The sequence below is a fragment of the Lycorma delicatula genome, chromosome 10 (assembly GCF_047948215.1).
Source record: "Lycorma delicatula isolate Av1 chromosome 10, ASM4794821v1, whole genome shotgun sequence".
Classification (NCBI taxonomy): domain Eukaryota; kingdom Metazoa; phylum Arthropoda; class Insecta; order Hemiptera; family Fulgoridae; genus Lycorma; species Lycorma delicatula.
The window spans coordinates 108033204-108054314 of record NC_134464.1 but is presented as its reverse complement, the minus strand read 5'-3'; the positions used below and the strand labels follow the sequence as shown (position 1 = coordinate 108054314).

Below are 21111 nucleotides of genomic sequence, written 5' to 3'. Positions count from 1 at the left end.
GCAATATTTTGCTTAAATTCATCAAGTAATATTTGAGAATTTTAGGTCAAAAATGTAAAAAAAATTTGTAATCATGTGTTGTGTACTTTGTAGTAAGTGTGTTATGATTAAACGTATTGCTTCTTCCAATTATTTTAACAGTAAGATATACTAACAAAAAAGTTATTCAGTTGTTTTCTGAGAGAAGAAAAAATATTTAAAAATTTTGTTAACGGGAAAGTAAAGTAACGGGTGTTTCAAAAAGGACGCAACCCCTTTGTTTGATGACGTGATATATTACAAAAATATTAATGTTAATAAAATACTTATAGAGCAATATTCAAATTACCTTTAATAAATTTACAATAGATGTTCAAAATGATTTCCTGTAATACGTTTCAGGTAATAACGTTTCAGGTACACTTGCGTTTCATAACATTTGCAGTCACTTTTGGTAATATTTAAAACCTCTCTTTCAATGGTAGCCTTCGATTCGTCAAGTGTATGAAAATTGTTTTTAAAAACTATACTTTTAAAATACCCCAAAAGAAAAGGTCTGCTGGTGTAAGATCTTGGGATCTTGGAGGCGTGACCCTTTTCATATCACGGGACGGCCCAAAATATACCGTAACATATCCAGAGTTTTATTAGCTGTATGACACGTTGTGTTATCCCGCTGGAACCTACAAAGATAAAAGAACCAACCGCAGGGATGGTCGAACTGCCGGTGGGTGGGGAGACCCCCTTAGAGTTTAAGGATGCTTCCCTGGGCCGAGTTTTACTTAACTGTATGTCCGGCTTAGGGGACTAGGGATAAAAAACCACACCATATACAGATTTGTCAAAAAATAAAAGCTCTATTATATGACGCCGGGAGAGATAGCACACCAGACATCAATTTTATGTGCGTGTAATGGTCGTTCATGAAACACGTGAGGATTTTCAGCGCTCCTTATTTGACAGTTTTGGCTGTTAATGTAGCCATCCAAGTAAAATCATGCCTAGTCCCTGAAATGAACACGATCCAAAATTTCAGTATCATCATCAACAAGAGAACGAAACCGACGAAATATTCTAAACATTTTCCTTGTTCTACTTCTTTCAGTTCTTAAACGACACCGATACGATAAGTACATAATTGTATTTTTTTAATTACCTTGAAAGCTATAAATAGTGAAAGCCCAACCTGTGAAGATAACCTTCTGAGGGATTTTTGTGGGGGAGCGTGTCAAACTTTCTTTCACATCCTCCAGAACTTCTACTGTTAACAGTGATGGTTGACCTGTACTTTCCGATCATCTACACTCCCAGTCTTAGGAAATTTATTAATGAAACGCGATACTGTCTACTTATTAGGAACTGAAGAATGGAAAATTTTATCCGAAACTCGTATTTCACTCGTTAGTAAGATTTATACGCTCAATAAATCTCAATAATAAATACACGTTCGTCCTTGGAAAACGACATAGTTAACACGATAGAGACGAATTTTTATACTGGTATAGCACTAGTGCAGAAGAAGGACATTTCAGCGTTACAAGCTGCTAACCTTGAGTACAGTGTTGGCAACTGACATGTAGGAAGAAATAAAATTTACCTATGCGTGACTTCTACCTTCTTAATCTTAGGGTACGTCCTTTTTGAAACACTCTTTATTATCATCATTAAAAATGGAAGTAATTACAGAAAAAACAAACATAAATAAACAATAAATATCTAATACAACGATAATTAAAATGAAAATGTAATTTCCAGTTTACATTTACTGGAATTTTTTTTTTTAGATATTATCTCGCCTAATAAATTAAAACTAAAAATTAAATAAATAACATTATAAAAATTAACAAAATAATTATGTTGATTTTTCAAATTTAATTTAATTTTTAATGAATAAGCTACGACGATTTTTATGTCTCTTAAAAGATGAAAAAAATTTCAAAATAGTATTCATGAACTGCTGTAAATATTACCAGTTCAGAGAATTTTTCCCTCGCAATATTACAATTTATTACTACCTCATATTCCATTATAAATAATTTATTTTTTTTATTAAATACATAAAAATAACTTCGTCGGCAGAATATATTGTAGAACTATATATATAATCCTTTAACTGGAAGTGCAATACCAACATAAAAAAGTTATAAAATGTAAAATTAATAGGAAAAATTTTATATAATTTTTTTTCTTTTTAATTTTACGAACTTAAATTATGTTTTTACGAATTTTTTTATTAAGGTAATATTAAAAAGAGAAATTGTCAACACGCGAAAAACCCCGTTCTGATTAAGGAAGGGGACGGAAGGTCTGGCATATATTTATTATATGATATATATCCTAATTTTAAATCGAGGCTAAATATATAATTAACATACGTAAACAGTCAGGAGTGATACTTGAAAAAATAGTCATATATCTATACGTAAAATCCTTAGAAATTACAGGAAATCATTCTTGTAATTTTTTTTTTGTAATTCCGAATTTATTTATTACTTTTGTACTTTTATTTTTAAAATAATAATAATAATAATAAATAAAACTATGTACTATCTCTTAATAGATTTTATATTTTGTCATTAAATTTAAATTAATATTAATAAAAAAGAAATACAATTATTAATATAAAATGCATGACAAAAACACGGAATTGTTTATTTGGTGAAAGCGTTGTTGTTAAAAAGGCATTAAATGCTTTCTTCTTCTGTCTGGTGACATCTTTTCATATAAACATTCTCTGTATTATTGTATATGTTTCTATGTTGACCTAGAAATATTAATAAACATGTCTTTATAACATTATGAATTGCTTCCAAGTAGGCCTTTAACCATTACTTTAACAGTCGATAGAAATTATAATATAATAGTTTTACTAAGAAGGCCTACAGGAAATTTTAAAATAAAATAACACAAATTTATTGTTAATTTCAGAATGCCGCATTAGAATTTCAGTACTATCTCTACCAGAGTTCCCTCTAAGCTGCACGGGTGCGCGGCCGCGCAATTATTTTTGAGGTATTGCAATAAAATGCACAGAGAAATTTGTAACCCGCGCATCTACAATTAATCAGCTATTGTATATATGCAAGGTATATTCAATGATACGCTCAGTTGAGATTACGTTCAAGAACAAAACGTGACTCTTACGAGAGACTTTCTTAGGGAAGATTAGGAATTAGATGATGCATGGAAAAATGAATCTATTATGCAGGATAGAGAAAATTTGATTTGATTTGTTTAAACAATGTTTTACCGACTTAGGAAAAAAAAGAAAAATTTTTGAAGAATTAGCACCAGTGTCAGAGCACTGATGTTATATCATTAAAACCATTAAATCAAATTAGATAGTTATCCGGGTATTTCGCAGTTTGAGCTTTAGTAAAAAATACATTGAGTATCGTAAAAGTGAAATAGGAGAAGGCTGTGATCCCACCTTTAAATATTATGAATAAATTCTGACTAATTCACAATATCGGGTAGCAATATTTTCTCTGAAACATGCATTAGACGAGCTTACTTCCTTCTGTAAATATCTACAAAAAAAGTGATTTTACAATTATTGATGTTCATCGGTATGTAAAAGTTAAAATTATTAAACTAAAAACTCAATATTTGGTACACGAAATCTTTTGGAGCGGCACTCTAAGAGAAATATTTTCGAAACGTCAAAATTATATTGAACGATTATTATTATTATTATTATTTGATTGAAAATTATTCGATTTTGTATGTATATAATTACACTGGAGAACAAAAAATAATTTTTTTTTTGTTTCGGAAAGAAAAATATGTGATTCTGATAGTATTTTTTCTCCTGAATTCAAATATGATATCGGTTTTTTTCCCATCACGCAAGGTTTCCGAGAGATAGGCATTTATATTTTCAATTATTTTAATGCTTTCTGCATTCTTAACTGCACAATATTCAAACATGCTAAAATCTCAATGAAAGCAGTATCATAAAATCAATTACAAAATGAAAAAAAAAGTCCGTGTTAATTGTTTAAAATAGTATAAACACGTGAAATATTAAACATTATTCATAAGTGGTTAATAATTTGACTCCAGTTTACATCAAAAGGAGATTAAAAAATTCAGGTATTTTTTAAAAATTTGTTATACTCGTATTTAAAAATCTATTTAATACAATAATATTTTATTTATTAAAGAAAATCTTTTAATCTATATATTAAACAAAAATTGATAAACAGATTTTAAAAAAATTAGTTTTGTTGCAATTACACAGTAACTAATTTAGTTACAGACTTCGTTAGGGGTCTTAAAACCCCCCATTATATCAAGCCAAGATAACCAACAAGGACCAATTTCACTCACTTAATTGTGAGATGAGAATTAAGGGAACAGCTTTTCTCATAAACAAAACCTTACCCCAATACTCAAATCGAGATATCTCAGCAACTAATTACAAAAAAGAATTCCTTTTGGTAAAGCTTATAATGGCTAAGAGGGGGTGGCGTAGCGATCGGAACAGCGAGGGTGTCTTCCCCTATAGGGTTAGGTCTTAAAACATTCATCACGTCAAAAGCCATCAAATGAACTCACATTGATTTTGATCACTTAATTACTAAAAATGTTTTGAAGGAACTTTACGTTTCCTCACTGTTGAAAATACAGTCAAGCCCACCAAATCTCAGCAAGCAATTAAGAAACAGAAATCGTTTGGATATTAAAACATTTACCTCGTCAATTTCGTCAAATGTTCCATTTTTTTCTGCAGGAAGACAATTTTCTATACAGATAGCATTTTGTATGACCGTTAACAAAGGTGCAAGGACAAACTGAATCGAATAGGAATCAACCTACCTAAAACAGTTTTTAGCAATGTACAATTGCACGTTGCTCTATCACGCGTAAAAGTTTTTAAAAATGTGGAAGTGGAGATTGAACCAAAGAGTCGACGCATAGCTACTGTTGTATGGAAGTGTTATAAACCACAAATTAGATTATCTATTATAACTTAAATTAATTTATTTAATGATCCTGCGGAACAACACGGGTTCAATAGTTTTATTTTAAATATATTGATGGATAGAATCTTCAAATGGTTTGATATTTTATTAACAAAGGCAAGAAAAATAAGTCTCTTCCTTGTAAACCGAAGTATTGTGTCGGGTTACACAACTCGAAAACAGAATTCTTTTAGTATATTTTTTTGTTTTCATAAAATTTTTAATTTGTTTAATATCGGTGATTATTGAAGGGGGGGGGGTCAAACAATGATCTTACAGCCCAGTTTTGTTTCTAAAAAATATGTTGTGAATTTTTTTAGTCGGGAATATATATGTAATCATAAAAAATATTTAATTATCGTGACAAGTTTAACGTTTTATTAGGGCTCTTTAAATCAAAACAAGGTATTTGACATTGAATAAAGCTAATTATAATGAGGTAGAATGTTTTTCTGCCTTCATTATAAGTTGGCTTTTATTATGTGAGGGAATTAAAAAATAAGAATTTTCGTTGATCGACAAACATTTTATTTAAATTTGATTCGAATTTGTAATCATTAATTTAGAAATTGTCGAAATTTTTCATGTTCCAAAATTTTAGCGAAGGGTTTATATTAAAAAATCCCTTTCGGCATGCCTGAAGGCGGAGGTAGATTTCACCGGTTCTAAGTAGGAAATAAAAAATATTTCCACCTTAAAGTTAAGAAAAACTTCAAATTTAATCAATTCGACGATGGTTGCAGGTGAAAAAAGTTTCACATGTTTAGTATACAAGTCCCATCTTCCAATTCAAGTAATATTTTAGTCACCCTTGCCGTAAGGGTTGGTTATATCAAAAATTGTTTTAAACAAAAGTTTTAGGTAATGTTTAGAGAAATAACGAAAACTTTAAACCGATTCGATAACGTGCGTATTAAGGGAGGTATGATTTTTTTGCCTCTGAAACCCCATTTTTTCCACCCCCTGGGCCAATGGTTGTGATATCAAAAACTTTACTTAGATAAGTTTTAGTCCCTTATTAAAAGAATACGAGGAACTTTGAACAAATTCGATATTTTACTTAATAACAATGTTATAGCGATATTTTGTCTTTTCGAAAAAGCCCCATCATTTCCAATCTCATGGTCCGATTTTGCCCATTAACGAACTCGACCGAGATTTTCGATCTTTATATTTTATGTATCAATTTGAAAATGATTGGCGCAAAATTACGGCAGTTATCTTGTCCACAAGAAAGTGAAGTATATATATATATATATATATATATATAATGTATACATAAACTTTTGAACTGACGGTGGTTTTGTTGTCTGGGGGATGTGAAACGCGAAGATATGTCAAAAATTTTCCGAAGTCGTATTACGGTACCCATTACAATAGTCGCTTACTAATGAAATCTATCTAAATGTGTTTTTTTCTACACGTTAACTTGGATCTTATTTTCTAAAATTTTAACTAAAAAAAAACTTCAGAAATTACAAAAATAAAGTTATTTTGAATAATTTTCTTCGTTCATTTAAATTCCATACTTATTCGTTTTAAGGAATTCATCAAAATTTTTATGGCAACATTTCGTATATTTATTTTGCTTTTAGCTGAATCGTTTAATATAAAAAAATATAAATTTGTTTTTTAGATCGGAAAGAATGCTATTTCAACATTTTTGTATTTAAAAAAGTTGTCTAAATATTGCATGACTTTCCCGGCTACGCTGGTCATGATTACCAAACAAGATTTTAACATTAAAATACTGAAATTTCGAATAATACCTTTTCTGATTTTAGGGGTTTCCTTATTCTGTGGGAAATTTAGAAAACGTTTATTTATAAATAAGTGATTCCTAGCAAAAAATTCATTTAAAAGAGAATTATTTTTAAAAAAATTGAAAAAATAAACTACGTACAACTTTTAAAAAAGCAAAATTGCTTCTCATTTGGGGTCCGGAGTATAATATAGGTGTCAGAACTATTTAAATTTTAATAGCCCTTTAAGTAACGTTGAAGATACAAAGGAAAAAGTTTTAATAATACAAATTAAAGGAGTTGAGCCAAAAAACAAAAGAAAGGGTTTTTTTTCGAGTTGGGATTAAATTTAAAAAAAAATTTTTCCAAAAATATTCATGTACAGATTAAGCTTAACAAAACTTTTTAAGTAAACTTTACCTAAATCTAACACTCCTTTCAATAAAAGCTAAAATAAGAAAAAGAATATCTCAAAAAACTTTCTACATTTAGGTCCCAAGGTATATTAAAAAAAAAAAATTGTATTATTCAGCTCTATGTATGAAATATAAACTTTTGAAATATAATTAAATCGACGGATATAAAGAAAATTAATAAAAAAACATATATTTCATTTGTAAGAGGGGTAAGGGTTGATTTTTAAAAAAATTACTTTGAGTTATTTACGTATGCTTTTAAGTTTTCTCTAAAATGCCTCTGAAGAAACTCGAAATTGGTTTTTTCCTTCCTTGTACGAAGTAAAGAAAGTATTGTAATCGCGAAAAATCTCGGTTTAAGATTTCAAGGGAAATATCCATTTTGACCATCACAGAATCGATTTTGACTAATTTCGGCGTGTTACGTACATACGTATCGCATAACTCAAAAACGATTAGCCGTAGAATTTTGAAATTTTGGATTTAGGACTGTTTAACATCTAATTTTGCACCTCCCCTTTTGATTACAATCGGCTTGCCCAAAAATTACAAAAAATTTGAATTTTGGACTTTTTCTTAACTGCAACTAATAAGCCTCATTGAGAGCTTTTCAATGATATATTATAAGTGGTACTTATTTCCATTGCTTTCAAACATATAGCTAAATCAAATTTTAATTAATGAAATATTTGGATTTTACAAGGAGACAACATATCGGTTCGATGCCTGCATTTCCTTTTTTTAACTTTTTTTTTTAATTTAAACATATTAATTGCACATAATATCGTGAGATTGCACAACAGCGCTATATCAAATACCTGCAGAGGCTAGAGAATCATGTAAACCACTTTGCAATTAATCTACTCGATAACAGCAGAGACGTCCGACGGTTGAAACGAACCCATGTACTCGACTTAGGGACTGCGTAACAACAGCCACCACAAAAACAAATGGTTTCTTCACTGGGCCACGCGGTCCCCCCAACCCCTTCTCAGACACACGTGTGTCTGAAGGTTAATAATTACGTAGAGTGAATAATTTCTGTTTGCTTCTTCTAAGAAAATCGCCGCCCCAAAACCGCGATCGCGAATAGGTATCACCATTTTGTAAGTTCCCTATTACCTTCCTTTCCTTTCAAGAAAGAAGAAAGAGGGAACGAGCCCAGCAGTCACAAGCCCAGCAGCCACCTGCCCAGCAGTCACCTGCCCAGCTGCCACTGACAGCACGGAAGAGAGAAGAAACCTGCACTTTCCCCCGTTCAGCCCTTCGGGGCCTCGGGAATTTCAAGGTTAATGGTATGTAACTTCGGTTACTACCAATTCTTGGAAAGTGCAGGCCAAATAAGAACGAAGAGGTCTTCGGAAGAAGAAGAGGGAGAAGAAGAAGATGAAGAAGAAGGAAGACCCACCACTCGTCTCAACATCACGGACTGGAGACCGGAACAGAGCCCAGCAGAGATGCGTCCTGAAGGGCAGCCATACCAGAAGCGGATGAAGAGCTTCTACACAACCTCTCCTTTTCAAAACTTACAAGTAAGATAAAATAACCCAGCAATTGCGACTCCTCCGGAAAAGGGAACGCATTGCTCCCTCCTTATACTAGTGCCCCGTTGTGGCGTATTCCTGCTAGCCTATGAAGCGTTAGCACCGAAAGGACTTCAGTGGACGGTCTGAAGGGGAATTACGTCGGGAGGACAGGCTTTATAAGCCTAGCCTTCCGCGGTCGGCCCAGGAAATGGGTTCGATAACGCTGGTTCAACAACGGATTGGAATGCAATTAAATCCGTCTTAAATTCACTAAAATAATAATACACAAAACTTGAAAAAAATTAGACCCGAGATATAAAATAACCCTTTTAAAAACCAAGCCCGATTAGAATCATCCAGCAGCAAGGGACTCTGTCCAGGTTCTGCGATAAAGTAGGGAGTAATAAACACCCGCCAACTTTGCATTCCATTCCATTCCGACTGCGTAACAGTTTGGAACCTAACACCGTCAAGTTTAGTGGTGTCGTATCTAATTTCTTGTTACTTATCTTTTTTATTTGTTATTAATGTTTGTTTTGTGGTCTATATGGTGCTGAAATTGTTGGTTTGTGATTTATGACTGAGCTTGAAATTTCATATTTGACTTTAAGTTTGCTGCAACTGTTTATTGTGTTTTATTTATTTGGGGGTTCCTTAAAGACCTTCTTATCACGTGCTCTTGTCAGGAAACTTACTTATGCCTCGGTAGGAGAGCCGATTGTAATTATAATTGTTATTGAGCAAAAAAATACATATATCTATAATTATTAATAATAAATTTAAATATTTTTAAAAGATTATTAAACAATTTTTTACAATAAATAATAATTAAATAATAACAATACAAAAAAAAAATTATTAAAAAAATCAAACGTTATTCGTGAAATAAAATTTTACGTACTTTTCAGTAAAAAAAAGAAAAAAGTGAAAAAGTGTATATGTAATTTAATCGGTTACAAGGAAGTCATGTGGTGTCCACATAAGATTTTTCGCGATAACCTACCATCCTCTAAACGAAATTTTAAAAAAATATATATGATCAATGCTTGATATATAAAAATATTTGAGCCAAATTTGAAGAAAATCGATCAATCCTGAAATACAAGAAAAAAAACAGTGCGACACACATTCTTACGTTTGCGTACGTACATAAGTTTTTTTTGGTCTAAATGAACTAATTGGACCCTAAAACGTAAAGATTTTAAAAAACCTGATAACCATTTTTGACATGATCACCGTATTTTCACTTTAATTATTGTTATTCTAACTGTATTCGACGGAAAATAAAAAACATTAAGAGAAAAATAATTTTTTTTTATCCAGTAAGTACCTCTCTTTTTCTTTTTATCCTCCGAAACCACCGTAAAAATGATAAGGATGATATATATATGAATGTAAATGAAGTGTAGTCTTGTACTTTCTCAGGCCGACCATTCCTGAAATATGATGTTAATTGAAACCCAACCACCAAAGAACACCGGTTTCCACGATCTAGTATTCAAATCCGCATAAATAGCGGGCTTTAGAAACTATTACCTTAGTTTCTAAGGTAATACCTTTAGAACTCTCGACCTCAGCTGATTAGCGATGACGAGTTAATCACTAGACCAACCCGGTGGTATTCCAGTAAGCACCTGGCTGAACGATTTACTCGTACATATCTGTTGTATATCTTCATACTCCGTATAATTCTGAGCGAGCATTTTAATATATAAATCTCATCTCAGTTGTATGTTTAATATAATTTGTAAAATAAAATTATTTTCTTAAGAGCATATTTTAATTCGGTGTATAAAATATTTAAAAAAATTTGATTATCTTTCATCTTCATGAAAATTTATCTCAATCTGAGGGATTTCGGGTGAAATGGTTGCTCAATGCCTAGAAATAATTGCTTACAATTAGTTCATAAAAAAAAATTGTTAACGTTTTGGTGAATTCTTCGTAATTTTTGATTAATGAAAATCTGTTTCATAAAAGAACGAATTTTTTATTTTTAGTTCAAATGTTTCTTTTTTTATACTGAGATACCAAATTTCTTTTGTAAAAAAAGAATTTCTGTTACATTATATTTGTTTTCATATAATTTTATATATATATATATAATTTTATTACAAATGGTTATATGACCCGAAGATATATTTTATTCATTATGGAGTTAAACTTTGGAATTGTTATGTTTGGATTGTTACTTCCAACAATAGTAGTTTCTTGGCACCTTTATCTTATTTTTACTAAGACGAAAAAGTTTCTCATCGTTTGCTTTCTTTTGAACAACTTTATTTTGTATTAGATCATCGTTTTTTTAGCCATATTGATATTTTAAATGAAAATTGTAAAAATCAATTAAAACTATTATTCCAAAAATGTATTATAAATTATTAATAAATCCTGATTTTTTTTCCTTTAAATTTCAACGTTATTAACACAGTACTAAAAGGTAATTTATTGTTAAGTGTTAGTTTTAAATGCGACGCCTATTTTTAAAAAAATCCAAAACTAAAGAATTAAAATTATTTCTTTTTACTTATTAATGAATTATTTTTTAAGTTGATTTTTTTTATATAATTACGTACATAATGGTAATAAAGAAAAACAAATAAAAATCTATTATTAATTACAATAAAAACGAAGAACTTTTATAATATTTTTTAATAGAAAAATTACTTAAATATTTCATTGTTTTATTACAATTAGGAAGTAAATTTTTAAGTCGCATAGGTATTTTTATTCTATTTACATTTTTCTGTATATTATTTTATTGCTATCTAATAAAAGAAAAAGATAGTGATAGAAAGAGAGATAACGAATGAGAGAGTAAATGCGTGTGTACGGTTGGAAGGGGGAAAGAGATGTGTATAAATACTAGTAATAGGAAAATTACGCGTTAAGAAGTTTAGAGGTTATGTAGGCACAGGTATGTTAGGTGTACTGTTCAAGTACATCGAGAGAGATGATACCTGTTGATTGAATAGTATATTATAACAGGTGTTCTGATATATGCAGGATAGGTAATATAACTGGTTTTTACCGCCGAAGCAGTTTGAGGCGAACCCAGCGACCGTTTCTTTTTAAAATTTCCCTCTCTTTCTATACAACATCGTTCTTTCTTTATCTAACTCGTGTTCAGGTCGCTGATGGCAGTGTTGCCAACTCTTTTTAAAACCTCGATGGTCGACTCTTTGGTTATGTTCGCGTTCGCTTGCGATGCTAGTCGACGGTGAAACGTGGCAGCTTGCTCGCTAGTTAGTTGCTTGTTCTCTCTACCTTGATTCCAGCCAACTGTGATTCGTTGCGAGTTTCTCTTCGATGTATATGTATTCGTTGTGGTTTTATTTTACATTTTTTTAAAAGTATTAATATTTATTGTTAATCTATCTATTAACGGGAGTGTTATTTTGGTGCTGTGTTGTGTTAAGTGTTTATATAATAATTAGTATTTTAAGTGTTGTGATTTTATTAGTGTTTTGTGTTGTGTTTTATAATATTTTTTTTATATTTTAAACTAATTCAACTTCTTGACCTCGCTGGACCGACCGTTTCTGTATTTCCACCTCCAGTAACAACAACCTGAATGGATTATTTAATATTTCTAATGATACTGTAAGTTTTTATTATTTATTATAATAATAATGTATTAATTTTTAAATTTTATTGTGATTTTTATACTTTAAAAAGTAATTTAAAATACTTTCTAATCTTTATGTAGTTCAGTGACCTGACATGAATAAATTGTAAATGTCACACGCATGATTTTATTTTACGTGTTTAACATTCTTTGATCCTCTGTAATAAATAAATAATTTTAGTAGAATTAAATCCGTAAATTAAAACAATTTTTTTCTAAATACTTTTCTTAGGTTCACTTTTCTATTGAGGTCGTATCTAAATTTTGTTTCACTAGGCCATACTGTTCCTTTTTCATTATCAAAGCTGTGTAATATGATTCTCTCAATGTTTTCTAATAAATTTATTTTATTTTTAGTAAAACTTAGAATATTTATCACTTCAAACATTCAAGAAAATGTTCATTGTAATATATTTTTTAGCCTACATTGGAAATACATTCTAGTTTTATTATTTAGTCTGATCGAAATGCGAATTAGATATATTTAAAATATTTCTATTTGACCCGCTTAATAATTTTTCTCCCTTTATTTTTGAATTGGTTTTCCAACCTAAGAATCATATTTTAAATGCTACATCATAAATTATGATTATTATTGCCTATTTTATTATTGTTAATCCAAATATATTTTCTTCCATTAGCAAAATAAATCCCTACATCTAGATTAATTTAGAAATATCTAGTTATCAATTATTTTATCGAGAGCTTATCACTGAATTCTGTTGATATGCTTTTATTTACCTAACCTTATTTTTTAATCTTTGATTTCAAATTTATTTAACCCTCAATTTACATTAAAATAAATATTTTGTATGATATTTCTAATTCTCTAATCGCTGATTTATCTTTTTCTAGATTATCTATTTTGTATATACATTTATATAAAAAAAAAGTAAGGTTACTCTAGGATTTATCCAGATAACCTAGTATTATCTATACACACATTTCATTACGAAATATCAAAAAAATTCTAGTAACAACCAGAATTCTATTATTTAATACTAATTTTTATTGATATATCATTACCTATTTTTTTATTATATTAGTAACATTTTATAGAATTGCTTTATAATAAGAATTTTCAATTTAATATTTTTTTTTTATTATTAATTTTTTTATTATTTTGAAAATTTACTTACAACACAGAAATTTTTTGGACAAATTACGTTGCGGTATTTTATGTGTTAAAATTTTTGTTTTTAACTCTTTTTTTAATTTGATCTATAATTTAATTTTAATTAAAATTAAATATTTTTTGTACCCAATATGAAAATTTTTCATAATTTTATAGTGTTTTGTTTAGTAGTTTTGTTCATAATTTTAGTCTATCGGTAAATTATGTAGAATAAAATTAAAAATTTGATGGTTTTTCTCTGTTAAGTATGAAAAAAATATTTTTTTAATAATTACGCTATTAAATAATTTTATTTTGATCTATAATTATGTTTATTTATCTCGTGTTATATATTTATTAGTTTTAAGTCAGAAAATAAAGGTCATAGTAATTTATAGTTACTAGTTACTATCTGCATTGCGATGTCGTGCCAGTTTTGCTTTACATTTTCTGTACCAGTTACATTCAGTACCAGCTTTACTTTACGTGCGTGTATCTTTGTGTACAATGAATTTTATCCGTTTAACTTGCATAGTAAAACACCAAAAAATAACGGATTTCAACCAAAATTATATTTTCCAAACCTCAAAAAAATTTGAATTATCCCAGTAGCTACGTTACGCTCTTGTGAATTAGTTCATGGAATCTGTGAACGTGGTCTACAGATAAATGTGTTTAATTCAAACAATTAGGGAAGGTAGGTCTCTTAACAGACAAAGATTGCGGCTTTAAAAGATTATGCTATTATTTTATTCCTGGAGAAAACGTTTCCCCGTTAAATTTACCGAAGAGGAACTGAAAAGTAATAAAAAATACTAGGGTCGATCGCTTAAATTATAGAGTTATATGCTTGTAGTTTATGTCCACTCCGCATTAAATTATAACACATTATTGATTGAGCCCGAAGTTTAAAAGTGAAAATTGATTATATCGTTTACTCGAAGAAAAAATCAAGTTTGCAATCTTTTACGAAAGCAGTGGATTTCCAAAATTTATTTTCAGGAAAAAAATGTTTTTTTAGTAAAACTGAAAAATAGGAACGCTGAAGGATTAGTATCACTAAATTTTATTCAGCATATTAGAATCAGGGTCCATTATAATTTCAGACTTATAGTAAGCATACAGAAGAACCAAAATTTGTCATGAAGTTAACGTTCTCCTAGAATGTGAATCTTTCACAAAACTTTGTAAACCTACGATATTAGCGCCAATTTTATCGAAATTATGATTTGGTTTTTACAACTGTTGTCAGTTATAGCATAATTTTACCTCTGCAATAAAAATACGTTGTAAATAATTCTGTATTAAATATTATTAAAAAAAAAAATACATTAAAGCTCAGTAATTAAAATATAAACTTCTTGGTATATAATAATAGCAACGATGTAATTTGATTTTTTTTTAATGATGAAGTTATTTTTTATAATGTATATTTAAAAAAATAATAATTTTTTTTTTACTTGATGAAATCCATTATAGAATCTCGAAGCTTGTGCATAGGAATATGAAATGTAATTTTTATAGCGTATGTAAAATGCCATGCCTAAGTGATTCGAATCCGGGACTTCCTGATGTAAGGTTGAGACGCTTACCATTCGTGCCGCGAAAGCCTTATTGAAAATTAAATAATTAAAATGTTACTATGTGTAAGACAATTTTAACTGGAATAAAGCTTTATGATAAATAAATCGAAATGTATTTAAGGATTTAATACCTATTCTAGAATAGGAACCGGTATAAAATGATTCAGATAGAGAAAACTTGGAGGAAATGATATCCTGTTGTTTTATTTTTTTTTTTATAAAATCATGTAAACTTATATCTCTCGTAGAGTCTATTACAGTTTATTAGTTGTTTTATCTAGTATCAAACAAATCATTAATTCTGGATTTTTATTTTTTATTACACTTACTATATATATATATATATATATATATATATATATGTATTTTTTTAACCTCCGGGTCCTCGGATGAGATTGATTTGTAGCGTGTGTGAAAATGCTATGCCTGACCGGGATTCGAACCCCGGACCTTCGGGTGAAAGGCTTAGACGCTACCAATCGCTCCATGGATATTATTTATTAGATTTGTTTTTTTGTTTTTTTTTTTTTAATGAATGATCTTTTCTTAAAATTGTTTGATCGTAATAATTTATCGATTATATTATATTAAAGTAATGTTTTTTCTTATCAAAATCTAAGAATAAGCCTTTCAAAAGAATTATCCAAATTTTCTAGTCAGATGTTGATTTGTTTATTAAAATCTTTGTTTTTCTCTTTTACTTTCAACGTGAAAAAGATATTTTGTTGGTTCAATAATGAAACTTTAATTTTCACTGTTATATAAATAATTTTAAATTAGTATTTTTAAACTGTTTTGCTTAGATGTCGATTTTTCTTATGCCGGAATGTATAAAACCCGTTGTAACTAATAAAACTTATCAATCTTTCATCCGACATTCAATTCAAAAGTGTTTTCTATATTGGTTATGGACTGAGAGCTATGACGAAATTTGACTATAAATCTCTCTCTCATATATTATACTATAGGAAATATTTATTAATTTTATGTATCGTTATAAGCGATCCCAGGATGGTCTACAAAAAAATGTTCTACAATTTAAAAAAAAAAAATTAAATAATTTATTTTATAGAAATTAAAAAAAATGATTTTAATTTTTTTTTTTAATTTGAAAGTTATAATTATTAAAGTGAATAAACGTATTACTTAAATATCAAGGTGAAATATAACGTAGACGATACAAAATTAAATACTGATTATTTATTTATTTCTTAACCGGTTTGGTAATATAAGAGTATTTATCGAATTATTTTATATAAACTTATTCAAATAATAGATTTATCTAAAATTAATTTTTACCTGTGTTACAAAGTAATTTGCTTTGCTCTTTATTAATTATTAAAATTTTTAATTTTATTTCAAAAAATCTAATTTAATTAATTTTACATCGTATTTAAAAAAATATATAAATAAAAATTGTTGCGTCTGACGTGTAATTTATTCTAAAAATAACTTATGAGAAAATATAAAAAAATTGCAAATTATTGAAGTGCTTTTATTAATACAAACATAAATATATATATTAACATTGTTATTGAATTAAAAATATTAAATAAATAAATACATCAAAGATAATATTTAGTTCAGCATTAAATAATATTTTGCTTTCAATTTTTTTATTTATTGTGTAGGTATAAGTAATTATTTAATTATAATGAAATTTTTTTTATGTTGAGTCATTTGACTGGTTTGATGCAGCTCTCCAAGATTTCCTATCTAGTGCTAGTCGTTCATTTCGGTATACCCCCTACATCCTACATACCTAACAATTTGTTTTACATATTCCAAACGTTGCCTGCCTACACGATTTTTTCCTCCTACCTGTCCCTGCAGTATTAAAGTGACTATTCCAGGATACCTTAATATGTGGCCTATAAGTCTGTCTCTTCTTTTAGCTATATTTTTCCAAATGTTTCTTTCATCATCTATTTGCCGCAATATCACTTCGTTTGTCACTTTATCTACCCATCTGATTTTTAACATTCTCCTATAGCACCGCATTTCAAAAGCTTCTAATCTTTTCTCATCAGATACTCCGATCGTCCAAGTTTCACTTCCATATAAAGTGACGCTCCAAACATATACTTTCAAAAATGTTTTCCGGACATTTAAATTAATTTTTGATGTAAATAAATTATATTTCTTACTGAAGGCTCGTTTAGCTTGTGCTATTCGGCATTTTATATCGCTCCTGCTTCGTCCATCTTTAGTAATTCTACTTCCCAAATAACAAAATTCTTCTACCTCCATAAACTTTTCTCCTCCTACTTTCACATTCAGTGGTCCATCTATGTTATTTCTACTACATTTCATTACTTTTGTTTTGTTCTTGTTTATTTTCATGCGGTAGTTGTTGCGTAGGACTTCATCTTTGCCGTTCATTGTTTCTCCTAAATCCTTTTTACCCTCGGCTAGAATTACTAAATCATCAGCAAATCGTAGTATCTTTATCTTTTCATCTTGTACTGTTACTCCGGATCTAAATTGTTCCTTAACATCATTAACTGCTAGTTCTATGTAAAGATTAAAAAGTAACAGTGATAGGGAACATCCTTGTCGGACTCTCTTTCTTATTACGGGTTCTTTCTCATTCCCTCGTTCCCTCCTATTAGAGCCTATTTTTTCTTAGGTGTACAGCCTTAATTCTCCATTTTAATATGCCGATCTCCGTGGTAGTTGTAGCGTCTCAGCCTTTTATTCGGAGGTCCCGAGTTCGAATCCCGGTTAGGCATGGCATTTTTTATGCGCTACAAAAATTCCATAAACATCTACCATGCATACACAGCCTTCTTCACGCTTATGTGGCGAGCGCGAGATCATGAAGCAAAAAAAAAAAATACTTGAAATTTAATTTTTTCAAAATTACATTTAATTTTCGAAAATCAGCCATTATTTTGTTTTATTCGTAGTTATACGATTTAACAAAATAAATTTTTTGCTCAAATTACGGTTCGAAAGTTAATCATGTTTATCGTCAATTAATACATTGATGTTATTTAAACCTGGCGATCTAGTGAAATTGTTTTCTGTAATGGAAACCCCAGGTGTAAACAGCTGATATTTATAATAGCGTAATTGGCGATACGTTAACAGCACTGTCTCGGGTATGTTCGGTCTCAGATTGGATAAAATTGATTGAAAAACCTGTAATTAATGATATTGTATAACCTCGAAATTAAAATAAGGAAAATAAACACATGAATTCAAATCGTATTTTTTAAAATTTGATTTAACTGTAGTAATTATAAATTTAAATCTGTAGCATTGTAGAATATGTTATCAGGGATTTTGATAATTTTACTGGATAATATGTCATGATCTGAATTACTTAAAATAGATGTGATTTTAAATGAATAGTTCTCTGCAAAAGTTTAATATTGTCCAGTAGAAAATCGTAATACATTTTCATTATGACATCCATTATATTATTTAGGTAGAGCTTTTATGTAGATATTATAATATGTCACCGTGGCCTGGAACAATGTCAAAATCTTAATACAATCTAACGATTTACGAGATAGAAAGAACTGAATAGTAATAATGACAATATGAAGCACGTATATCAATGATGGCATACTATCAAATATTTAACATATTGATAAATATTAATAATATATTGTATTATGATCAAACAGAATGGAGTTATTTACTACTATAATAAATATGCAGCCCTATAGCTCTTCTCATATTGCTGTTTAATTCTTGGGAAAATTATTTACTGTAGAATATATTTTATTTAACCAATGTTGAATCATTTATGATTCGTGTGTTCTTACATTCTGGATAAAGGTATTCCTATTTTGTTCGGAATTGTGAACGAATGGATGTCCAGTGCCTGAAGAAACGGTTGAACTATCCTTGGAATGGAATTATTCATTTCGTACTGTTGCTTTTCTGTGGAGAGAATACCTATTTTTACCATCCATTCCTTTTTCTTATCTTTTATCTTTTCTTTCCCTTTTTAGGTCATGTGAGTAGAGGTCAAATCCTGATAGATATATTAAAAATACCAGGTAATTATTCTTTAATACACTGTAATGGAGATTACCAGTGAACCAATACAGTGGCTGTTCTTAGTATGTGGTGGCTATACAATAATTATAATGAAATTTCTTTAGGTTAAAAACCAGGAAGTTTATCATAAAATACGTTAAGCTACTGGAGACAGCTTTAGGAAAATAGTAAATCGTCCGGGTAGATATGTACTCGGCGTTTCCTCCAATCATCCTATAATTCAGGATTGTTGTATCTGTAGGTTTCTTCATAATTATCACGAATACACGGTCACCGTCCGGTTAAAATACTGAACAATCCCAACGAAGAAGGAATCAAGGATGGGGAAAAATATAAATAGCGATAAAGGAATGATTTACATCTAAAAGACCCTAAATAAAACAAATAACTTCATCCTAAAAGAATCCAAAATAATCCCTAGCTTCTGGTCTATATCATTATGTCTATATCCGTCGGAATTGTAGGGAACTTTAAGCAGGAAGGAATAGTATATCAACGATTTTGCGTTGACCAACTGAAATAAAGAGTATCCCATTTGAAACGCCCTGTTTTTATTCTTCGCTAAAGTTATTGTAACGGGCATTTCATATCTTGACATGTTGGAGCAGTTTGTGTTCCCACAAATTGAGCGTAGGCATTCTAATATCTTCTTCCAGAAAGATGAGGCTTCCCGCACTGGCTCCTTGCGGTAAGTAAAAGGCTGGATGAGGCTCCTTGTAGTTTTTTTGGAAGATGTGGTTCAATCCCCTGGCCACCCAGATCGGCAGACATAACCTCTCTGGACGTCTTCTGGGAAAGCGTTCGGAATACCTTTTCAACCATCATATCAGAAATGCTTCAACAAAAATGTCAAGAAATATCCAATCGGCTGAATATTTTTCGTGTGACTGGTGGGGCATATGTGGAAGCGATGTGATGTAATGTGATTTTTTATTCTAATCAAATATGATAGGCTTTGATTTAATTTTTGTTTCGTGTAGTTAAATAAAAATAGGGCATTTCAAATGGAACACTGTATATCTTGTAACAATATTTTGTTTCCATAACTTATAAAATCACCACAGACTGTGGCTTCCTGGATAACAAATCCCTCTCTTATCCTGAGAACTCTTTTCCAAATGTAATTGTCAACATAAAGTTTAAAATATTATCCGTCAGTTGTCAATTGGAAACTATATTTATAATACTTATAACGAAATTTAAATCCTGGTCAGTATCCTGGTTTACGTTTTAATATAAGTAAAAACATTTCTTTTCCTTTAATTTATTTCTTTAAGAAATATTAATAAAAATAACGGTCATACAATCTTTAATTTATTTTTAATGTGCATTATTAACTTTCTAATATATTTATATTCATGAAAAAAAAACTCTATTCATTTTTTTTTACTTGTGAAAAAATAATTAATATACTTATCGTAAGGTCTTCTTTTTTCGTTAAATTTTTCTCAAGATGCGCTTGCTGTGAGGTTAGTTTATTTAGTAATATTGTATAGTTAATATTAGGGTGGAAGAGAGGGTCCTCTGTTTATTAGTGAGTTCGAAAAAACTTCCTTGTACAACATAACCTAACCTAACCATACCTCTTTCTAACCTAATTCAACCAAACGTAATCTGTAACAAAAGTTGTTACAGATGTTTTTCTTTTGTCGCTTTTTAACGGTTTATAATTACAACACATGTTCATTCATTCGGCTATATAAATTACTTAACAAATAATTCATTTATAAAAAGAAAAACGTAAAGTTTTACCAATAGTCAGTTTAATCTTTGTGTTCATTTATTTATAAAACTGTTGTATTTAATTAGGCAACAAATAAAAGTGTGACTAATTATATTTATATATCATTATTTACTGACTGCTAAATGGTGGTTCAAATTCTATTGAAATGATACGGTTTAATTCCGTTGTTAACTGTGATATCCATTGATCTTGAGGAAATTATTAACGTTCTGACACAGGACTGGTCATCATGACGTTAAAACTACCGAACTGTAACTGACGTTGCTGCTCATTATGAGTCAGCATAATCTAAAAATTAAATAAAAAGTAAGGTATAACATTCAATTTAATCGGAAATCAGGTGATCACCTAAATTATTAAACCATTGTTTAAATCTTCGGAAACAATTCAAATTAAAA

The 21111-nt window shown here is 29.5% G+C and overlaps 1 protein-coding gene across 4 annotated transcripts in view; it reads left to right on the top strand.

Annotated features, from left to right (window-relative positions):
• ASPP (Ankyrin-repeat, SH3-domain, and Proline-rich-region containing Protein) overlaps nucleotides 1–21111 on the top strand; it is a 1120014-nt gene that overhangs the window by 373714 nt on the left and 725189 nt on the right. For 2 of the 4 annotated variants that reach the window (XM_075377015.1, XM_075377014.1), the window contains exon 1: nucleotides 11609–12233. The exons of the other annotated variants lie outside the window; for them this stretch is intronic. The gene's annotated coding sequence lies outside the window, so the exon portion shown is untranslated. Of the gene's footprint in view, nucleotides 1–11608; nucleotides 12234–21111 lie in introns of those variants that run through there. 4 annotated transcript variants of the gene reach the window in all.